This window comes from Gossypium arboreum, chromosome 8 (genome assembly GCF_025698485.1).
Source record: "Gossypium arboreum isolate Shixiya-1 chromosome 8, ASM2569848v2, whole genome shotgun sequence".
Lineage (NCBI taxonomy): Eukaryota > Viridiplantae > Streptophyta > Magnoliopsida > Malvales > Malvaceae > Gossypium > Gossypium arboreum.
The window spans coordinates 117,212,294-117,232,749 of record NC_069077.1 but is presented as its reverse complement, the minus strand read 5'-3'; the positions used below and the strand labels follow the sequence as shown (position 1 = coordinate 117,232,749).

Sequence of the window (20,456 nt, the reverse complement as noted above, 5' to 3'; positions counted from 1 at the left end):
AAGTTTGTATAACATGGTACTTAACTTACCAATCATTCTATTTTAAGGTAACTATATAAGGCAATTTCAATCACTTTGCCCTCAAGCCTTACACATATCATCATTGCCCTTATATGTCATATATTCCGTAATAACATGTCAAACATATATGGGCTCAACAACAATCAAGTTTTCATGCACATATGCTTTCCGCAACATGTATTCATTTAACATGTATAAATCATCTCTTTATATTACAAGTAAAATTTCATAATAGTTCATCTCGAGTTCAAATCATTTCATATCAGAACTTTACCCATATTACTCGAATTATCAAGGTCACGATTAGTACACTCAAGGTGTACAAGTCCATAATCAAGAATGAACATATATTCATCAAATAAAGTCCATGTACAAATATCATCATCTCATGCTTTCATATATCATTTGTCATGTATCATCATTTTCTTATATTTCAGATGGATACGTGTAATAACTTATTTTATCATTCATATCTTCTCATGTCTGGGATTGTCACCCATTGATTTTATTCAGAATATCAATGGATACGCATGTAATACACTCGAGGTGTACAAATCAAGATCCATCAAATCATGTCCGATGGTAACCATAATTTACTATATCAAAGAGTACCCTCTCGAGCCACACATGTATACAACAGGATTAACAGTTCAGGCTAAATCTTTTTTATGACATATGCTTTAAGGAGCTTGATCTGGATTACCTGTCCGGGCTAAATCCAATCTATAACATATGCTCGAGAGGAATTATATCAGGATTACCCATCTGGGCAAATCCTTTCTGTAATTAGGTCAATAGGATTACTCGTCTGAGCTAAAAACCGTCAGCAACAAATGCAGGACCTCATTCATTTCGAGAAATCACATATCCATCAATTTTCCATTTTATTCAATTGAGATTTAAACATTTTTATCAAGAATTATTGGGCATGTGATTATTTTATACATCCAAAACATTCATATAATTCAAATAAACACATTCCACATTCATTTCAAGCATATAAGTAACATTCTCATCGTTTATCATTTATCATCTATCGAGCATTATCATTTTGTTTAAACATTTTTATTTATCGGGCTTGATCAGATATGTAATCATTTCACATATTTATGAAATTTATAAAATTAAAAAAAACACAATCAATGCAAGCATGCAAATAAACACAATTTAGTTACACGAACTTACCTCGACAATTATTCGTGTACGAAAATCCTACTAATCTGACTTTTTCCTCTTTTCCGCATTCTAGCTCTGAATTTGGTCTATCCGGATCTATGTGAGTAAATTTGACATCAATTTATCATATTTTATATTCAAGTGGACTCAATTTTTATCCTAGGAAAAATTATCATTTTGCCCCTAAATTTTCCATAAATTCCCATTTTGTCCCTAGGCTCGGAAAATGAAATTTATGCAATTTACTCCCTATTCCAAGCCTAACCAAAATTTATATACTACATTTACAATGCATACATTTCACAAATTTTAGAATTTTCCATGGGTTTTATCACTTTTTCATTTTAGTCCCTAAATCAAGTTTCCATAAAAAAATGCTTTGTAAAAGTTGTTTATATATCAACAACCCTTCATTGTCTACCATAAATTTCATATTTCCAGCATATTCATCCATGACCCAAATTTCATACTTTGATAGCTTTTCAAATTAATCCCCCAAATAGATAGATTAGACTATTTCGGCTTCAAAAATATAAAAATTACTAAAAGCAGGGCTTGATTACTTACCCAAATAAGCTCGATAAGTCTTCTTCCTCTCTCCTAGGGTTTCCATAGAAATATTTGGGGAAGATGATATGAAATTGTTTTCTTTTTCATTTAATTAAATTTTCATTTAACAACTTTTTATCTTTCCTATTTAGTCCTTAGCCTTTTTTTATTTTACCATGGATGAGTAATACCAAAATATCTACATGCTTTTTTTAATGGTCTAATTACCATATAAGAACCTTAATTTTTGAATTCCATATCTATTTGATCATTCTAGCTAGTAGAATCCAACTTTTGCATTTTATGCGATTTGGTCCTTCCCGTAATTAAACACAAAAAGGGTAAAATTTTCTTATCAAAATTTTCACATGACATTTCTATCATATTACAGACCATGTAATAAAATAAAAATAAATTTTATTCTCAATGTATTTTTGGTCCCGAAACCAATGTTTCGATTTCACCTAAATTGGATTGTTACAACTCTCTCCTTTAAGGAATTTTCATCTTCGAAGCTTCAGACATTATTTTCTCATGTTTCCATCCGGTTCCTAGATAGCTTTCTCTTTATCGTATCATTGTCAAAGAACTTTTACTACGGCATCCTTTATATTTTTCGTTTCTTTCGCTTCACATGCCAGGATTTCAACCAGCCACTCACTGTAAGTCATGCCAAGCTGAATTTCAATCTCTGTCAAAGAAATAACAGATGACGGGTCTGATCGATACTGTCATAAAACATATATACATAAAACATTGTGAATTTTGTAGAACTCTGATAATATTACCAATCAATACGTAATAGGTCTAATTCTTTTCAGTGATCTTATATGACCCATTAAACCACAGAATTTATATGCCTTTACTACCAAACCGGAGAAGTTTCTTCCATGGCGAAACTTTCAAAAATATTTTGTCGTCAATTCGAAACCCTATTTCTTTTCTTCTTCTTCTTTTTATTCACATCGAATTTCTGATGATCAAATACTACTTTTTTAAACTGTCTCAGATGATCAAATACTCCTTCTTCGGTTTCAAAGAATCAAACCTAGTACATGTATCTTTTCTCACTAAACTCTGTCCAAAACACCGGAGTTTTATATTTGTGACCATATAAATCTCGTACAGTAAAAAAACTTTGTACTTGACTGTTAACTGTTATAACAAGCAAATTCAGCCAGAGGCAAATACTTTTCCCAGTTACCTTCAAATTCAAGTACACAACATCAAAGCACATCTTCCAAATTCTGAATCATATGTTCAGATTGATCATCTGTCTGAAAATGAAATATGGTACTAAAATGTAACCGTATACCAAGATTTTCTTGTAACTTGTTTCAGAATTAGAATTTAAACTGTAGACCTCTATCAGACATAGAAAAAACTAGCACATCATAAAATCTGACAATCTCAAAAATAGATAATTCAAGCAATCTATCAAGTGTGAAATCCACTCATTCTAGAATGGAATGTGCAGGCTTCATCAAACAATAGACAATTACTCAAATAGTATCTTTCTTTTTCATAGACATGGATAATCCTGATATAAAATTCATGGTAAGTTTGTCCCATTTCCATTTCGGTATTTTCACTGACTATACATATCTTGAAAATATCATCTCTATCTTGCTGATACATCCAACATTTAAATATAGATTCAAAAATACCATATTCCATTTCGGGCTACCAGTACATCTTTTTCAAATCGTTGTGCATTTTATCAGTTCCCAGATAAACAGGCATAGTACTACTGTGGTCATTCATGTAAAATTTTCAGTAAATGTTCCAAATTTTAGAGTACACAGACAATCATCAAATTCAAATCTACTATCCTGATTCAATAATTATTTCATTCTATACCTGGTTAACTTACAACTCATTATCACTTTTCTAAGTTTCACTGTTCTGTCGTAGAAACATCAGTTTAGTTATATACTCAGCTAAAATTAAGCTATTATAAGACAATCATAACCGGTATCCATCGCTTGCTATACAGAGATTTCCTACTCAGAATTTCTGTAACCACATTCGTTCTTTCCAAGTGATATACAATTGTCAAATCAAAATCTTTCGACAATTCAAGTCATATACGCTATATCAAAGTCAAATATTTTTGCAACATCAAATACTTCAACTTTTTATAATCAGTTAATGTATGACATTTTTCACCAAACAAGTAGTGTTATCAGATTTCAACACAAAAACAATAGCTGTCAATTCTAGATCATGTATCGAGTAATTCTTTCCATGTGGTTTTTAACTATCTAAAAGTATAGGCTATTACTTTGCCTTACTGCATCAAAACACAGTCTAATCCTGTTCAATAGTGCAATATTGTTATAATTAATTCCTTACTCGATTCAGGCTAAACCAGAATTAATACTTTGATCAATAGAGCTTCCAACTGGTCAAAACTTTACTAACATTTGTCAGTCCATTCAAATCTTACATCTTTCTGTACTAACTATGTCATCAATGTAGCTATTTCAATTATTAACATTGAAGCTTTGAGTTTTTTCAAAGCCACAACCATTAGATAGATCTAAAACCATAGTGGAATAATATGACTGGCATTTCAGCTATATAGATAAAGCAACACTTCAACTTCAATAGTGCACCTCATCTTAAAAGAGGGAAAATCGAAAGTGGCCCTAATAATAACCAAAGCAGTAATACAGTTTCTATAAACTATCATCTCTATCACCATACCTCATGATTGAGTCAATATTTATAACAGTAACAAATGTAATTACCTCTGATCAAAGAATGTCTTTCACAATATTTATAATTTGTTTTATAGATTTTGGATTCAAGTTACAAGCTCGGGGATCGTCAGCAACGTCTATCACACTATCGGTCATTTTCGGTATTTGATATAATGCATTATGGAATTATGGCATGTATAGGCTGGAACATAATTTAAAAATGCTGAATGTTGGTTTTGTATAAAAGCCATGTGAAAATGGCTTATTTCTATGCTTGAATTCGGTTCTAGTATGATAATGTTTCAAGTCCATTTTAATTAATATGCTATGTGCCATGAATGTATAAAATATGTATTAAGCACTATATGTTTGAAAATGGCTTGCTTATTATGTTTAAATTTGATCTTGAAAGTTCTTAGTAAAAATGTTTAATGAACATGTTCATTGGTACTTGGTGATGAAAGTTTTGGAATATGTATGTGATTTTAGGTAGCAAGATTTGGCTATGAAAGTAAAATATTATAATATGTTTTTGGTGTGTTAATTAGTTGTGATGGATAATATGGATTGGATTATAATTTAAGTGATAGGTGTTTATGATTTAATTTGATTAATTCAGTAATTATATGGTAAATAATGCATGTGTTTCCTGAATATTTTTGTTGTCTCTTTGGTATACATATTTTTGGTGCTCAAATGTGAAGTGCGGTTTTGGCTTTAGGGTAAAAGCATATCATGCATATATACATATTTATATTGATTATGTTGTATATAAATGTTTGGTCTTGTAATTGAATTAATAGGTAAAGAGAAATATACATGAGTGATAGAAATTTTGGTGTCCATTTATGAATTAAGTTAAGATATGCTTATATGTCATTTGAATGTTTCGATTAGTATTTAAACTGTAAAGCATGCAAGTTCAAATTGATTATGACCTAAGTCGCATATGTATGTGGTTTAAGATATGTATTATGGATTATTAAGTTATAAAAATGTGTATGTGATTTGGTGGCTATACATAATTACAATGGTGGTAATAGAAGTATGTTTGATCATGTTGGTAATAGTTAATGCTTTATATATAAATGCATTATATGCAGTAGGCAATAAGTTGAATTTGCTTGTGACTTGTTTATGTAAGATATAAATCAATGTATGTTCTGAATTGTGATATGTATATATTTTTAATTATAAATGAGTTCGACTTGAGTGAATATTAAATGCTCAGATTTGTACTTTTTATTCAGTAATTCCTCATGACCCTAGTCTGGCGACGGATACGGGTTAGGGGTGTTACATTTTATTGGTTTCAGAGCTATGGTTTAGTCAATTCTAGGACTAACGTAGCATGTATGAGTCTAGCTATACATGGCATATTATATACTATGATAGTGTGATGACTTCTGAAAATTGAAAATGTGTTTTCGTATAGTAAATGAATCCCGACAGAGCTATAGCTGATGATGTTGAGAGTGTAGCACCTGCTCCCGCGCATGGGACAGCGCTAGTTGAATCTCGACTAATCTCGAGTAACTAAGAGGGAGAGGCTAAGCAAGCCTTTTACCAAATGATGAACGATTGGTTTACTCAATATATCCAAACTAATCCGGCTGCACAACAACCTCCACCCCTGATTAATCCATCTTCGATACTTACTATACCTCAAGTGAGTGATCCGTTGAGATTACTTAAGCCATCTGTAGATAAAACCAGAAAACAGGGGGCTAAAGAGTTTAAAGCTACTAATGATGATGATGCTGAGCGGGCTGAGTTATGGCTTGATAATACTATCCGTGTGTTTGCTGAGCTATCTTGTACTCCGGATGAATGTTTAAAGTGTGCCATATCATTATTACGAGACATCGTATATCACTGGTAGAATACACTAGTATCGGTGGTTTCGAAAGAGCGAGTAACCTGGGAATTCTTTCAGACTGAGTTCCATAAATAATACATCAGCCAGAGATTTATCGACCAGAAGTGCAAAGAATTTTTGGAATTGAAATAGTGTCGTATGACCGTAACAAAGTATGACGAAAATTCGTGAGATTCAGTCGATATGCCCGTGAATGTGTTTCAACCGAAGCTATCATGTGTAAAAGATTCGAAGACGGTTTGTAATGCCCCAAATTTGGGCATAGAAGTATTGGGCCTTGAGTGTGGGTCCGTAAGGAGGTTGTATATAAGCATTTAATTGTGCAAGGAAATGACACAATTAAATGTCTGCTTTGGTGGTAAATGGCCCTAAGAAGTGTTGGAGAAATCTTGGGTTCAAACTTAGGCTTTAGCAAAAATTTTGGTTTTAAGTGAATAGAACACTGGGTGCTTGGATGAAGGCCTTTTAAATTATTGTGGTAAATAAATAACACAAGGAAGCATGTGGTCTAGTGGTTGTGGCGTCATTAAGGTTGCAAGGGAGCCTGGGTTCAAGTCTTGGCTCTTGCAATTTATCTTTGACGTGATGGTTGAGGCCATCATGAGTGCTCTTGTAGGCTTAGGTTGCTTTGGGCCACGATGGGCCGGGATGGGCCATGTGGGCCCAATAGGCCCATGGGACCAAGTGGATAAATTGTATGATTGTGTAGTAAATATTGGATTGGACTATCTGAATCTCATATCTGTAGGGTAGAATTACTGAAATACCCTTGGTTTACAAAATTACCAAAATACCGTCGATTAGCAAACTTACCAAAATACCCCTAGTTTATAAAATTATCGAAATACCCACGACTTTTAAAATTAACAAAATACCCTTAATTTTTAAAATTACCAAAATACCCCTGATTTAGAAAATTATCGAAATACCCTTGATTTGGAAAATTACAAAAATACCCCTGATTTACAAAATTACAAAAATACCCTTGACTTTTAAAAATTGCTAAAATACCATTGGTTTGCAATATTACCGAAATACCCTTGGTTTGTAGATTTACCAAAACACCCTTGTAGGGTGAAATGACTAAAATACCCCTAATAGGTAAAAAGACCGTTCTGCCCCTCTAGGGTATATGACTCACTGATAATACAATTTGATTGATTTGACTATGATTTGACAGAGAATGTATGACTGTGATTAGACTGTTGTGACTATGATTTGTATGATTTTGTATGCCGTGTGTATATTTACTGCATTCATATAATATTATGTTTCACACGGGTGGGGATTATGAAACGGAGGAAGAAATTGAGGATCGCATGGCTGCTTGACAACCGTGGATCCACTGATTGAGGATCGCATAGTTGCTTGACGACTGTGGATCCACTGGTTAAGGATCACATGGTTGCTTGACGACCGTGTATCCACTGGTGGGTTTTAAGCCCAATATATGATTATTGATGACTCTGTGTCGATCATATTTACTCGAGGCTGTGTGCCGACTATATTACTGTTGCTGATGGCTATGTGCCTAAGATGATACAGCTACCGATGGCCTAAAGCCAATTATTCTGATTATGGCTTTGTACCAAGCTACATATGGCTCTGTGCTACCCTGATTATGGCTGTGTGCCAAACGTATTTGCCTAAGGCTATGTGCCAATATATGATTATTGACGACTCTGTGTCGATCACATTTACCTAGGGCTATGTGCCGGTTATGTTACTCTAGTTGATGGCTATGTGCTTAACATAATGCAGTTATCTATGGCTTTGTGCCATTGTGCTATTCTACTTATAGCTTCCAGCCGTCCTGTTATCTGGTAGCGTTGCTGCGATGTTTACGACTATGTACTATCCTGTTTACAGCTTTGAGCTATTCTTTTGACCTAGTGCTGCAACCGGTGGTAACATTGTAAGTGTAGGGATGGCGCGAGTGATTTATTCCTCGTAGATAGTGCATGGTTGGACGGAAGTAAGCAAGGTTGGATGGGATGGGTTAGCATACATTTTTGCATTTTGCATATGGTTTGATACTCACAAGGGCTGAGACCCAAGTGATTCTGCATAGGGCTTAGGTCTTGACTGTACTATTATTAAATAGGGCTCAGGCCTAGACCGTTACTGTATGCACTGATTCTGTAATGGGCTCCAGCTCAGACTGATTCTGAATTCTATCTGTTTACTAACTATTTTAGTTTAGGAGGGGATTACAAACTGAGTTTTCGTAAACTCACCCCGTTTACTAACTGTGCAGGTAACCCCCAGCGTTAGGTGGATCGGTGTCGCAGAGGGACTCGGAGACGACCACACAACTGCGCATGTTTTTTGATTTCGTTTATTTAGTTAAGCACTTTGGTTTTTGATTTGGGTTGTATTAAGGCCTCTTTATTTTCTTAACTTTTTATTTGGGAAATTTATTTAGTATACTTAATATCTGTTAGAAGTAAGACGTAGTTTTCCAAAACAACAATTAGTTTTCAAAATATCACGTTTCCGCAACTGTTTAAAATTAAGCTTCCGCAGCAAGTAAGGTTTTAAGGGAATTAATGTTTCAGAAGTTTTAAAATGGCCAGAGGTTTTAAATGGTAAGAAGGGTTTTCAATGAGAACATAGTTTTTGAAAAACACTTCAGTGTGACACACCCAATTTGGGCCTAACTTCTAGGCCGAGTTTGGGGTGTTACACGGTTTAAATGAATACATTAAATTTCTAGTAGGCATACTTGAGATAAAAGAGTTTGTGGTACCTGTTAACCGAGCTTGCAAAGCCAAAGAACTTGGAAAAGAGAAAAGAAAAGCTGATTTTGAAGCCAAAGATTTCCGTAAAAGATCATCGGGTAAGAGATTTCACTCAGCATCGAAGAAGTTCAGAGATGATTCTAGTCAATCTAAAGCTACTTGAGACTCTTCTAGACGAGATCGAGACTGACCTCCTGTGAGTTCATGAGCCACTTCGATAGCAAGTGTTGGCAATGTTTGACAGAATAGAGTCGAGTGCAAGCATTGTGGTAAATGACATTCTGGATATTTCAGATTGCATAACCGGTCTTGTTTTAAATATGGACCGATGGATCATTTTATTCGAGATTGCCCGATGTTAGCCAGGAAAAATACTGTTCAGAACGCAACACTGAGTCATATGTCAGTGCGAGGTAGACCACCCAGGCATTCAGATAATGTAGGTGGAAGTCAGAGAGGGATGAAAGATACAGCAGTTCGATCTGAGGCTCGTGCACCTGCCAGAGCATATGCTATACGTGCTCGCAAGGACGCTTCTTCCCCAGATGTTATTACCAGTACTTTAACTCTTTATGATACTAGTGTTATTGCATTAATTGATCCTGGCTCGACTCATTCTTATGCGTGTGAAACATTAGTATCCAGTAAGACTTTGCCTGTTGAGTCTACTGAGTTTGTGATTCGAGTATCAAACCCCTGGGCCGGTGTGTTTTGGCTGACAAAGTGTGTAAAAATTGCCCGTTGATGATTTGAGATTCATGCTTTCCGACCGATTTGATGTTGTTACCTTCCAACGAGTTCGATATAATTTTGGGTATGGATTGGTTGACTTTGCACGATGCCGTTGTTAATTGCAAAAGAAAGACCATTAATTTGAGATTTCAGAACAACAAGGTTATTCGGATTGAATCTAATGATCTGAATGGTTTACCAGCAGTAATATCTTCGATGTTAGCTCGAAAGTATGTGAGAAAAGGTTATGACGCCTACTTTTCTTATGTGCTTCATAGTAAAGTGACTGAAAGGAAGATTGAATCTGTACTAGTTATGTGCAAGTATCCGGATGTGTTTCCTGAAGAATTGTCAGGTTTGCCACCTATCCGAGAGGTAGAATTTTGTATTGAGTTAGTACCAGGGACGACTCCGATTTCAATAGCTCCGTGCTGGATGGCACCTACTGAATTAAAAGAGTTGAAAGCACAGTTGCAAGAGTTAACACTGATTTACAAAATTACAGAAATAGCCTTGACTTTCAAAAATTACTGAAATACCATAGGTAAAAAGACCATTCTACCCCTCTAGGGTATATGACTCACTAATAATACAATTTGATTGATTTGACTATGTTTTGACTGAGAATGTATGACTGTGATTGGACTGTTGTGACTGTGATTTGTATGATTTTGTATCCTGTGTGTATATTTGCTGCATTCATATAATATTATGTTGCACATGGGTGGGGATTATGAAACGGAGGAAGAAATTGAGGATCGCATGGTTGCTTAATGATCGTGGATCCACCAATTGAGGATCGCATGGTTGCTTGACGATCGTGGATCCACCGATTGAGGATCGCATGGTTGCTTGACGACCGTGGATCCAGCGATTAAGGATCGCATGGTTGCTTGACGATCGTGGATCCACTAGTGGGTTTTAAGCCCAATATATGATTATTGACGACTCTGTGTCGATCATATTTACCAAAGGCTGTGTGCCAAATATATTACCATCGCTGATGGCCATGTGCCTAACATGATATAGCTACTGATGGCTTAAAGCCAATTATTTTTATTATGGCTTCGCACCAACCTACATATGGCTCTATGCCAACCTGATTATGGCTGTGTGCCAAATGTATTTGCCTAAGGCTATGTGCCAATATATGATTATTGACGACTCAGTGTCGATCACATTTACCTAGGGCTGTGTGCCAGTTATGTTACTCTAGTTGATGGCTATGTGCCTAACATAATACAGTTATTGATGGCTTTGTGCCATTATGCCATTCTGCTTACGGCTTCCAGTCGTCATGTTATCTGGCAGCGTTGCTGCGATGTTTACAGCTATGTGCTATCCTGTTTACGGCCTTGAGCTATTCTGTTGACTTAGTGCCGCAACCAGTGCTAACATTGTAAGTGTAAGGATGGCGCGAGTGATTTATTCCTCGCAGGTAGTGCAGGGTTGGACGGAGGCAAGTGCAGGATTGGATGGGATAGATTAGCATACATTTTTTTATTTTACATATGGTTTGATTCTGACAAGAGCTGAGACCCAAGTGATTCTGCATAGGGCTTAGGCCGAGACTGTACTATTATTTAATAGGGCTCAGGCCCAGACTGATTTTGAATTCTGTCTGTTTACTAATTGTTTTAGTTTAGGAGGGGATTACAAACTGAGTTTTCGTAAACTCACCCCGTTTACTAACTGTGCAGGTAATCCCCAACGTTAGGTGGATCGGTGTCGTAGAGGGACTCGGAGACTACCACACAACTGTACATGTTTTTTTTATTTCGTTTATTTAGTTAAGCACTTTGGTTTTTGATTTGGGTTGTCTTAAGGCCACTTTATTTTCTTAACTTTTTATTTGGGAAATTTATTTAGTATGCTTAATATCTGTTAGAAGTAGGACACGATTTTCCAAAACAATAATTGGTTTTCAAAATATCACGTTTCCGCAACTGTTTAAAATTAAGCTTCCGCAGCAAGTAAGGTTTTAAGGGAATTAACATTTCACAAGTTATAAAATGGCCAAAGGTTTTAAATGGTAAGAAGGGTTTTCAATGAGAACATGGTTTTTGAAAAAAACTTCAGTGTGACACACCTGATTCGGGCCTAACTTCTAGGCCTGGTTTGGGGTGTACACGGTTTGAATAAAGACATTAAATTGCTAGTAGGCATACTTGAGATAAAAGAGTTTGTGGTACTTGTTGAGCGAGCTTACAAAACCGAAGAACTCAGAAAAGAGAAATGAAAAGCTGATTTTGAAGCCAAAGATTTTCATAAAAGATCATCAGGTAAGACTTTTCACTCAGCATCGAAGAAGGTCAGAGATGATTCTAGTCGATCTAATGCTAGTTTAGACTTTTCTAGACGAGATCGAGACCGACCCCCTCTGAGTTCACGAGCCACTTCGATAGAAAGTGTTGGCAATGTTCGATAGAATAGAGTCGAGTGCAAGCATTATGGTAAATGGCATTCTGGAGATTACAGATTGCATGACCAATCTTGTTTTAAATGTGGATCGATGGATCATTTTATCCGAGATTGGCCGATGTTAGCCGAGTAAAATACTGTTCAGAATGCAAGATCGAGCAATATATCAGTGCGAGGTAGACCACCTAGGCATTCGGATAATGTAGGTGGCAGTCAAAGAGGGATGAAAGATACAGTAGTTCAATCTGAGGTTCGGGCACCTGCCAGAGCATATGCTATACGAGCTCACGAGGATGCTTCTTCCCCAGATGTTATTACCGGTACTTTCACTCTTTATGATACTAGTGTTATTGCATTGATTGATCTTGGTTTGACTCATTCTTATGTGTGTGAAAAATTAGTATCCAGTAAGACTTTGCCTGTTGAGTCTACTAAGTTTGTGATTCGAGTATGAAACCCCTTGGGCCAGTGTGTTTTAGCTGACAAAGTGTGTAAAAATTGCCCGTTGATGATTCAAGATTCATGCTTTCTGACCGATTTGATGTTGTTACCTTTCAACGAGTTTGATATAATTTTGGGTATGGATTGGTTGACTTTGCACGAAGCCGTTGTTAATTGCAAAAGAAAGACCATTGATTTGAGATGTCAGAACAACAAGATTATTCGGATTGAATCTAGTGATCTGAATGGTTTACCAGCAATAATATCTTCAATGTTAGCTCGAAAGTATGTGAGAAAAGGTTATGACGCCTACTTTGCTTATGTGCTTGATAGTAAAGTAATAGAAAGGAAGATTGAATCTGTACCAGTTGTGTGCGAGTATCCGGATGTGTTTCTTGAAGAATTGTCGGGTTTGCCACCTATCCGAGAGGTAGAATTTGGTATTTAGTTAGTACCGTGGACGACTCCAATTTCAATAGCTCTATACCGGATGGCACCTACTGAATTAAAAGAGTTAAAAGCACAGTTGCAAGAGTTAACAGATAGAGGTTTTGCACGACCGAGTTTCTCTCCCTGGGGTGCGCCAGTTCTATTTGTGAAAAAGAAAGATGGAACTATGAGAATGTGTATTGATTATCGCCAGCTAAATAAGGTGACTACAAAGAATAAATACCAGTTGCCATGGATTAAAGGCCGGTTCGATCAGTTGAAAGGGGTTTCAGTGTTTTCGAAGATAGATTTGAGATCGAGTTATTATCAGTTGCAAGTCAGAGACTCCGATGTGCCAAAAATTACTTTTCGAATAAGGTACGGACACTATGATTTTTTGGTTATGCTGCTCGGACTTACTCATGCACCTGTTGTTTTTATGGATTTGATGAATCGGATCTTCAGGTAGTATTTAGATCGATTTGTTGTTGTGTTCATTGATGATATATTAATTTACTCCCGTGATGAAACCGAACATGCCAAGCATTTGAGACTTGTGTTACAAACTTTGAAAGAAAAATACTTTTATACAAATTTTAGTAAATGTAACACCACGTACCCGAGACCGTCGCCGGAGTCGGACGCGAGGGGTTAACGAGCTAAATCCACTTATTGCACCGACCAATTTAACATTTCCAAACAAGCTGGATAACTGCGTCACTGTCGCCTTAAAAATCATATCTCGAGTTTCAAAACTCAAAAACTGATTCCGTAAATTTTCCCTGAATTTATACTCATATATCCATCCGTGGATTTATTTCTAGAATTTTTGGTCAGGCCAATTGGTACAGTTTATTAGTTAAAGTCTCCCCTGATTCTAGGTTAGACTACTCTGACCTTCATGTATTACGACTTGGATATCTCCCTGTACAGAGCTTCAATACTCATACCGTTTCTTTCTAATGAAACTAGACTAAAAGGGGAATCTATAAATATAAGGTATGACCTCTAATTTTTTCGGGATAATTTATGGTAAATTTTCAAAGTCAAAATAGGGGATCCAAAAACCGTTCTAGCCCTGTCTCACGAGAACTTTAATATCTCTTAATATACTGTTCATATGATCGTTTCATTACTATCACATGAAAATAGATTCATCAAGGTTCGATTACACAATTTATTCACTACTTAATACCATTCCTACAAATTTTTGTGATTTTTCAAATCCACACCATTGCTGCTGTCAGCATCTGTTTTCAAGGTAAACTTTACCTATTTTGTGGTTTCCATGGACCAACTATAGTTTTGTCATACATAGGTCCACATATGATCATATTTAGCCATTCCAATGGCTGATCATTTGCCCAACACTTCCATTCCAATCCATAGTCATATCATGAAACCATATATATACATAAACACAAATGGTCTAATGCCATACTCCACTTTTACGAGCCATTTTCGCATGGCTGTAGACATATACATCACAAAAAGTACTTGAAAACAACAAAGGGTAGTCCTATACATGCCATATCCCGAGTTCAACTAAAAGAGTACCAAAAGGGCTTTGATAGTGTGGATGACTTCGACTTCGATGATCCTGAATCCGATAGCTAATGAGCAAAATCTAGAAAACAAAGAGCCAAAGCAACGGGGTAAGCATTTTAATGCTTAGTAAGTTTCAAGTAATGAAATCGGCTTTGACTAAAGTATTACATTCACATAGCTAAATGAATCACTTTATTAATACACATTCTCATAATCATACTTACTTCACACTTCATCAACATATACACACATAAGGTATCAACCTGTAGCACCCCAAACTCGGCCCAGAAGTTATGGCCGGATCCGGCATGCCACATCAAAAACGTAAAAAAACAAATTTCTATTCTAAGTCTAGAAATTCGTACTTGATGTTCAAAAGATTAATTCATTAAGGGTTAAAGTGAATGGAAGCTGTGCACCAGGTAGGAAACCGGAAAAGAGGTGGTGAGTCCATCGGACTGCTTAAGTACCAACCTCCCTTCGGATCCAATCCTAGACATGCATACTGCCATTGCCACACCTTAACGTCATGGATATTTCTAGGAAACCGATTCGATTAAGTCATTTTTAGGAAAAGTGATTAATTTTGGAAAATACTTTCATTGCGGAAGCTTTGCTTGTTGTCGTGTTATTTTGAAATCAACTGTTGTTTTTGAAAACGCGCCCTAAAGCTATCTAATTTCAACAGTTAAAATAAGTATTACCTATCTTAGTAATACATATTAAAAACCATCAAAAATAAATAAGCGGCCTTATTACATTTCAAAGCCCAAAACCTCAAACGTAATTAAAAGGATGTCCAGTTCACCAGAAGAAAATCAAACTTTCAGAACGGGTGGCCACTCCGAATTCCCTCATAGCTCCAAGCCCACTATGGTTGGGGATTTCCTGCGTGGATGAAAATAAAAGGGGTGAGTTTGGGGAAACTCAGTGTGTAAGGAAAACCCATTCAAAGTCCAAGTCAGCTCAAGCCCATTGGCCCTAAGCCCATTCAGGCAACAGTGGTACTGGGCCAGAGCCCTTTTCAAATTACAATAAACTGGGCCTTAGCCCCTTATTCAGATAACAGTATGGCCCATAGGCCCATTTCAAAATACATGCAACATCAGTAAACATATGCAAGCCCATTTGGGTAACAGTGGTACTGGGCTAGAGCCCTTTTCAGATTACAATAAACTGAGCCTTAGCTCCTTATTCAGATAACAGTATGGCCCATAGGCCCATTTCAAAATACATGCAACATCAATAACATATGCAAGCCCATTTGGGAGACTACTCAACCCACCAACCACTACACTCCACCCGTACCACCATACACTCCATGTGGGAATAGCTCAACCCACCCACCCAACACTCCACGATTGCACCTTGCTGCTCAGCTTAACGATAAATTGAGGCAAAGCCTCCAAGATCGTGGACAAGCCACTTTCAGTACTTCCTCCGTCAATATCCCAGGTCCATGCATCGATAATAACAACATGGCATGCAATAAATAACAACAATCAAACATGCATTTAGGTCAATTTAACCTAGCGGTATTTGGTAATTTATCTCCTAGGGGTGAAATTGTAAATTTTCACTTTTAAAGGTATTTCAGTAATTTATCTATTTTAGGGTTTTTCATGCATATTCCTACCTTTCACGTACTACGAATCACGCATCGAGGGTTCTTACTTAATTGGGCCCGTTGGCCCATCATTCCAATTTTGGCCCATTAAGCCCAAAATATCGAGGGCACAAAAATCATGCACTTTACAAATCAATTTTTCAGCTTACCAAAACATTAATCGATTTACCTCACAAGCATTCGACACTCGCAAATCTACAAAATACCGGTTTTGGCATTTTGGCTTTTCGACTTTTGCCGATCCAGACTAAGAAAGAGGGTGTTAGTTACACACCTGTTTGCGACGATATGTTGACGAGATCCACACACGAACCGCCTACAATTGGATTACTAACACGTTAATCTAACCATTCAAATACAAACTACATATTAACCCCTTACAATATTCAGCCAACCACACCTACAGATCATAGTGAGCTTATAAGAAATTAATAAGCAACTCATTAACAAATTTTTGTCAATGTTTACCACATAATCATAATTTCACTGCAAGCTGTCTTCCTGAGCAACAGTCACTAAATCATTTATAACTGAAGCTACGAAACTCCAAATCATGTTCCGTTAATTTTCCCTGAAAATAGACTCATATATCTTTTATCCATAAAATTTTCAGAATTTTTGGTATGGCCAATCAATACCAGATTTTTCTTAAAGTTTCCCATGTTTCACTGTTTGACTAATCTGACCACTCTTCATTACGAATCAAAATTTCTCATTGTACAGAATTCAAAATATGATCTCGTTTATTTCATTAGAAACTAGACTCAAAAAGCTTTAATTACATAATTTATTCAGCTTCTAATTCATCTCCCACAATTTATGGTGATTTTCCAAAGTCACGTTACTGCTGCTGTCCCAAGCAGATTTATTACCAAATCACTCTTTCACACATACCTTGCATGCATGTTATTTAAACATGTATATCACCAATCAATCATCACATATCTATGATTTTACTTAAGTATAATCTCCATTTCATCATTTTAAAGCACAACGTGTTAGCTGATTTTTCCCTTTAACATCTAAGGCACATGCATGCTCATTTGTTTGGCTCAACTTTACCTATCTTCCATTTTTCATCAAAAGAACATGAAACAACAACTATTTCCTTCATTTTAACACAACTAAAAATCAAAATATACTTCAAGAGTTAAGGTAGAATCAAGAAGAACTCATGAGCCTCAAAATAGAAACAAGGTACCAAGAACTTACCTTCAATTTTCCTCCTCCTAATGACCGAATACTCAAGAGCTTTCTCCTCTCTAACTTTAGGCTATGATGAACAAAGATGGACAAAACTTTGTTCTTTTCACCCCTTTTTCTTTTAATAAAACTTCATATTTCATCCATTTAATTCTTTAATACAAAAGACATGAATTTCTTATCATGAAACATTTACCTAAACCATTACCATGAAACATTTACCTAACCCATTATCATGGAATATTTACCTAATCATTATCATGGAATATTTACCTAACCCATTATCAATTTGTATCAATTTGTACCATAAATTATGGATATCAAGTATTCATATTGTCTACAACAACATGATGGCTAGCCACTTCATGTAAAATGGGAGGTTTGTCATGCAAATCCTCCTATTTTGCACTCCTATTTATTTGGCCACCTCAATTTAGCCTATAGCATTTTCAAACATTTTCACATAAGTCCTATTTCATAATTTCACTCCCTTTTTCTTATGGAACAAAAATTAACTAAAATTACCGGGTTCTATCTTAAGCTTGGGCCTTCTAGAGGCCCACAAACATAATTAAACCTATGCCAACATTCACAGAATTCCCAAAAATTGGGGCGTTACAACTCTACCCCCCTTAAAGAAATTTCGGCCTCGAAATTTACCTGATCCAAATAGTTGAGGGTATTGTTGACGCATAGTCTCTTCTGATTCCCAAGTAGCTTCTTCCCTCCCATGATTACGCCACAGTACTTTTACCAACGGAACCGACTTCCTTCTTAGAACTTTAACCTCTCGATCTAAAATTTGTATGGGTTCTTCCTCAAAGGTCAAATCAGTCCTTACTTCAATCTCCTCCACTGGCACAACATGTGAGGGATCCGATCGATATCGTCTTAACATAGACACATGAAAAACGTCATGGATTCTGTCTAACTCTGGTGGTAACTCTAACTGATACGCTACTGGCCCTACTCGCTTAAGAACTCGATAAGGCCCTATAAACCGCGGACTCAATTTGCCTTTCTTGCCGAATCTCAAGATCTTCTTCCAAGGTGAAACCTTTAAGAAAACCATGTCCCCAACCGCGAACTCTATCTCTTTGCGCTTTAGGTCCGCATACGACTTCTATCTATCAGATGCCTCTTTTAATCGATCTCTTATCAACTTAACCTTACTTTCAATATCTACCACCAACTCCAGTCCAAGCACTTGTCGTTCACCCAATTCTGTCCAACACATAGGCGTACGACATCTCCGCCCATAAAGTGCCTTATATGGAGCCATCTGAATACTTGCTTGGTAGCTGTTATTGTATGCAAACTCAGCCAATGGCAAGTAGTCCTCCCAACTCCTACGAAAATCGATGATACAACCCCTTAACATATCCTCCAAAATCTGAATAACCCTCTCCGATTGTCCATCATGCGTGGGTGAAAGCGATCTTGAAATCCAAACGTGTACCCAATGCCTCCTGCAACTTCTTCCGAAGCGAGATGTAAACCTAGGGTCTCGGTGGGAAATAATCGACAACGGCACTCCATGTAGTCGTACTATCTACGCCACATACAACCTAGCCAACTTTTGCGGGAGTAATCAGTCTGAACCGGTATGAAATGGGCGATTTTGTTAACCTATCCACCACTACCCACACGAATCTTTCTTGGTGGGTGTCAAAGGTAGCCCACTCACAAAGTCCATAGTGACTCTCTCCACTTCCACAATGGAATTTTCACGGTTGCGATAATCCGTATGAAATTGATGTTCAGCTTTCACTTGCGGGCATGTTAGACATTTCCCCACGAACTCACATTACTTCGTTTAAGCCTGTGCCACCAAGATGCAGTTCTCGCAAGTCGTGATACAACTTATTCCTCCAGGATGCATGGCACAAAGTCCTCCATGAGCTTCCTTCAATATTGACTGCCTCAAGTCGAGTCCTTTGGAACACAAATTCTTCCTCGGAAGCATAAAACTCCTTCATATTCACCCAAAATCCTTATTCTCACCCTTCTCAACTTGTCAAACCAAGAATCAACGAGTTATCCTTCAACTGTTTTTCTTTAATTTGTTCAGTCCAAATAGGCCTCACTTGCAATTCTGCTAACAGACTTCCATCATCAAACAGACTCAAACGTGCAAACAAGGCTCTCAAATCAGAAACAACCCTTCGACTCAACGCGCACCACCACGTTAGCCTTACAGGTGGTACTCAATCGAGCAATCGTAATCCTTAAGCAACTCTACCCATCTTCGTTGCCTAAGGTTTAACTCCTTCTGAGTTAACAGATACTTTAGGCTCTTATGGTCTGTGTATATGATACACTTTTCTCCATATAAATAATGTCTCCAGATTTTCAACGCGAAGATCACCGCTGCTAGCTCTAAGTCATGCGTAGGGTGGTTCACTTCATGAGACTTAAGTCGTCGGGAAGCATAGCGACCACCTTACCCTCTTGCATCAAGACACATCCTAACCCCACATGTGACGATCATTGTACACAGTGAAGTCCTTCCAGACTCGGTTGAATCAACACTGGTGCTTCATCAATACCTTTTTCAAATGGTCAAAAGCTTTTCTTGACTCTCGGTCCGCACAAATGCTACCCCTTTCCTTAACATTTAGTCAATGGTGCAAAGAATCGAGAAAATCCTTCTACAAACCTTGGTAATAGCCTCGCCAAACCCGAAAACTCCGAATTTACGACATCGATTTTGGTGGCTTCCATCCCGAATCGCCTCAATTTTTCGAGGATCCACTCTAATTCCTTCAGCAGAAACCACATGACCTAGAAAAGCCACTTCTCGCAACAAGAATTCACACTTACTAAACTTTACATACAGTTCCTTCTCTCTCAGCACTTGCAGCACAATACGTAGATGCTCCTCATGTTTCTCCTCGGTTTTCGAGTATACCAGAATATCATCGATGAAAACTACCACGAATCGGTCCAAGTAAGGTTGGAACACTCGATTCATTAGATCCATG

At 36.9% G+C, this 20,456-nt stretch overlaps 1 long non-coding RNA gene across 1 annotated transcript; it reads right to left on the bottom strand.

The window, feature by feature from the left end:
• Window positions 1-15,239: 15,239 nt before the first annotated feature.
• Window positions 15,240-16,618, bottom strand: LOC128296536 (uncharacterized). Its single transcript, XR_008287159.1, has 2 exons — window positions 16,544-16,618; window positions 15,240-15,530 (listed from the first exon to the last, which is right to left on the bottom strand). It is a non-coding gene; the product is annotated as an uncharacterized LOC128296536 (long non-coding RNA).
• Window positions 16,619-20,456: the final 3,838 nt, after the last annotated feature.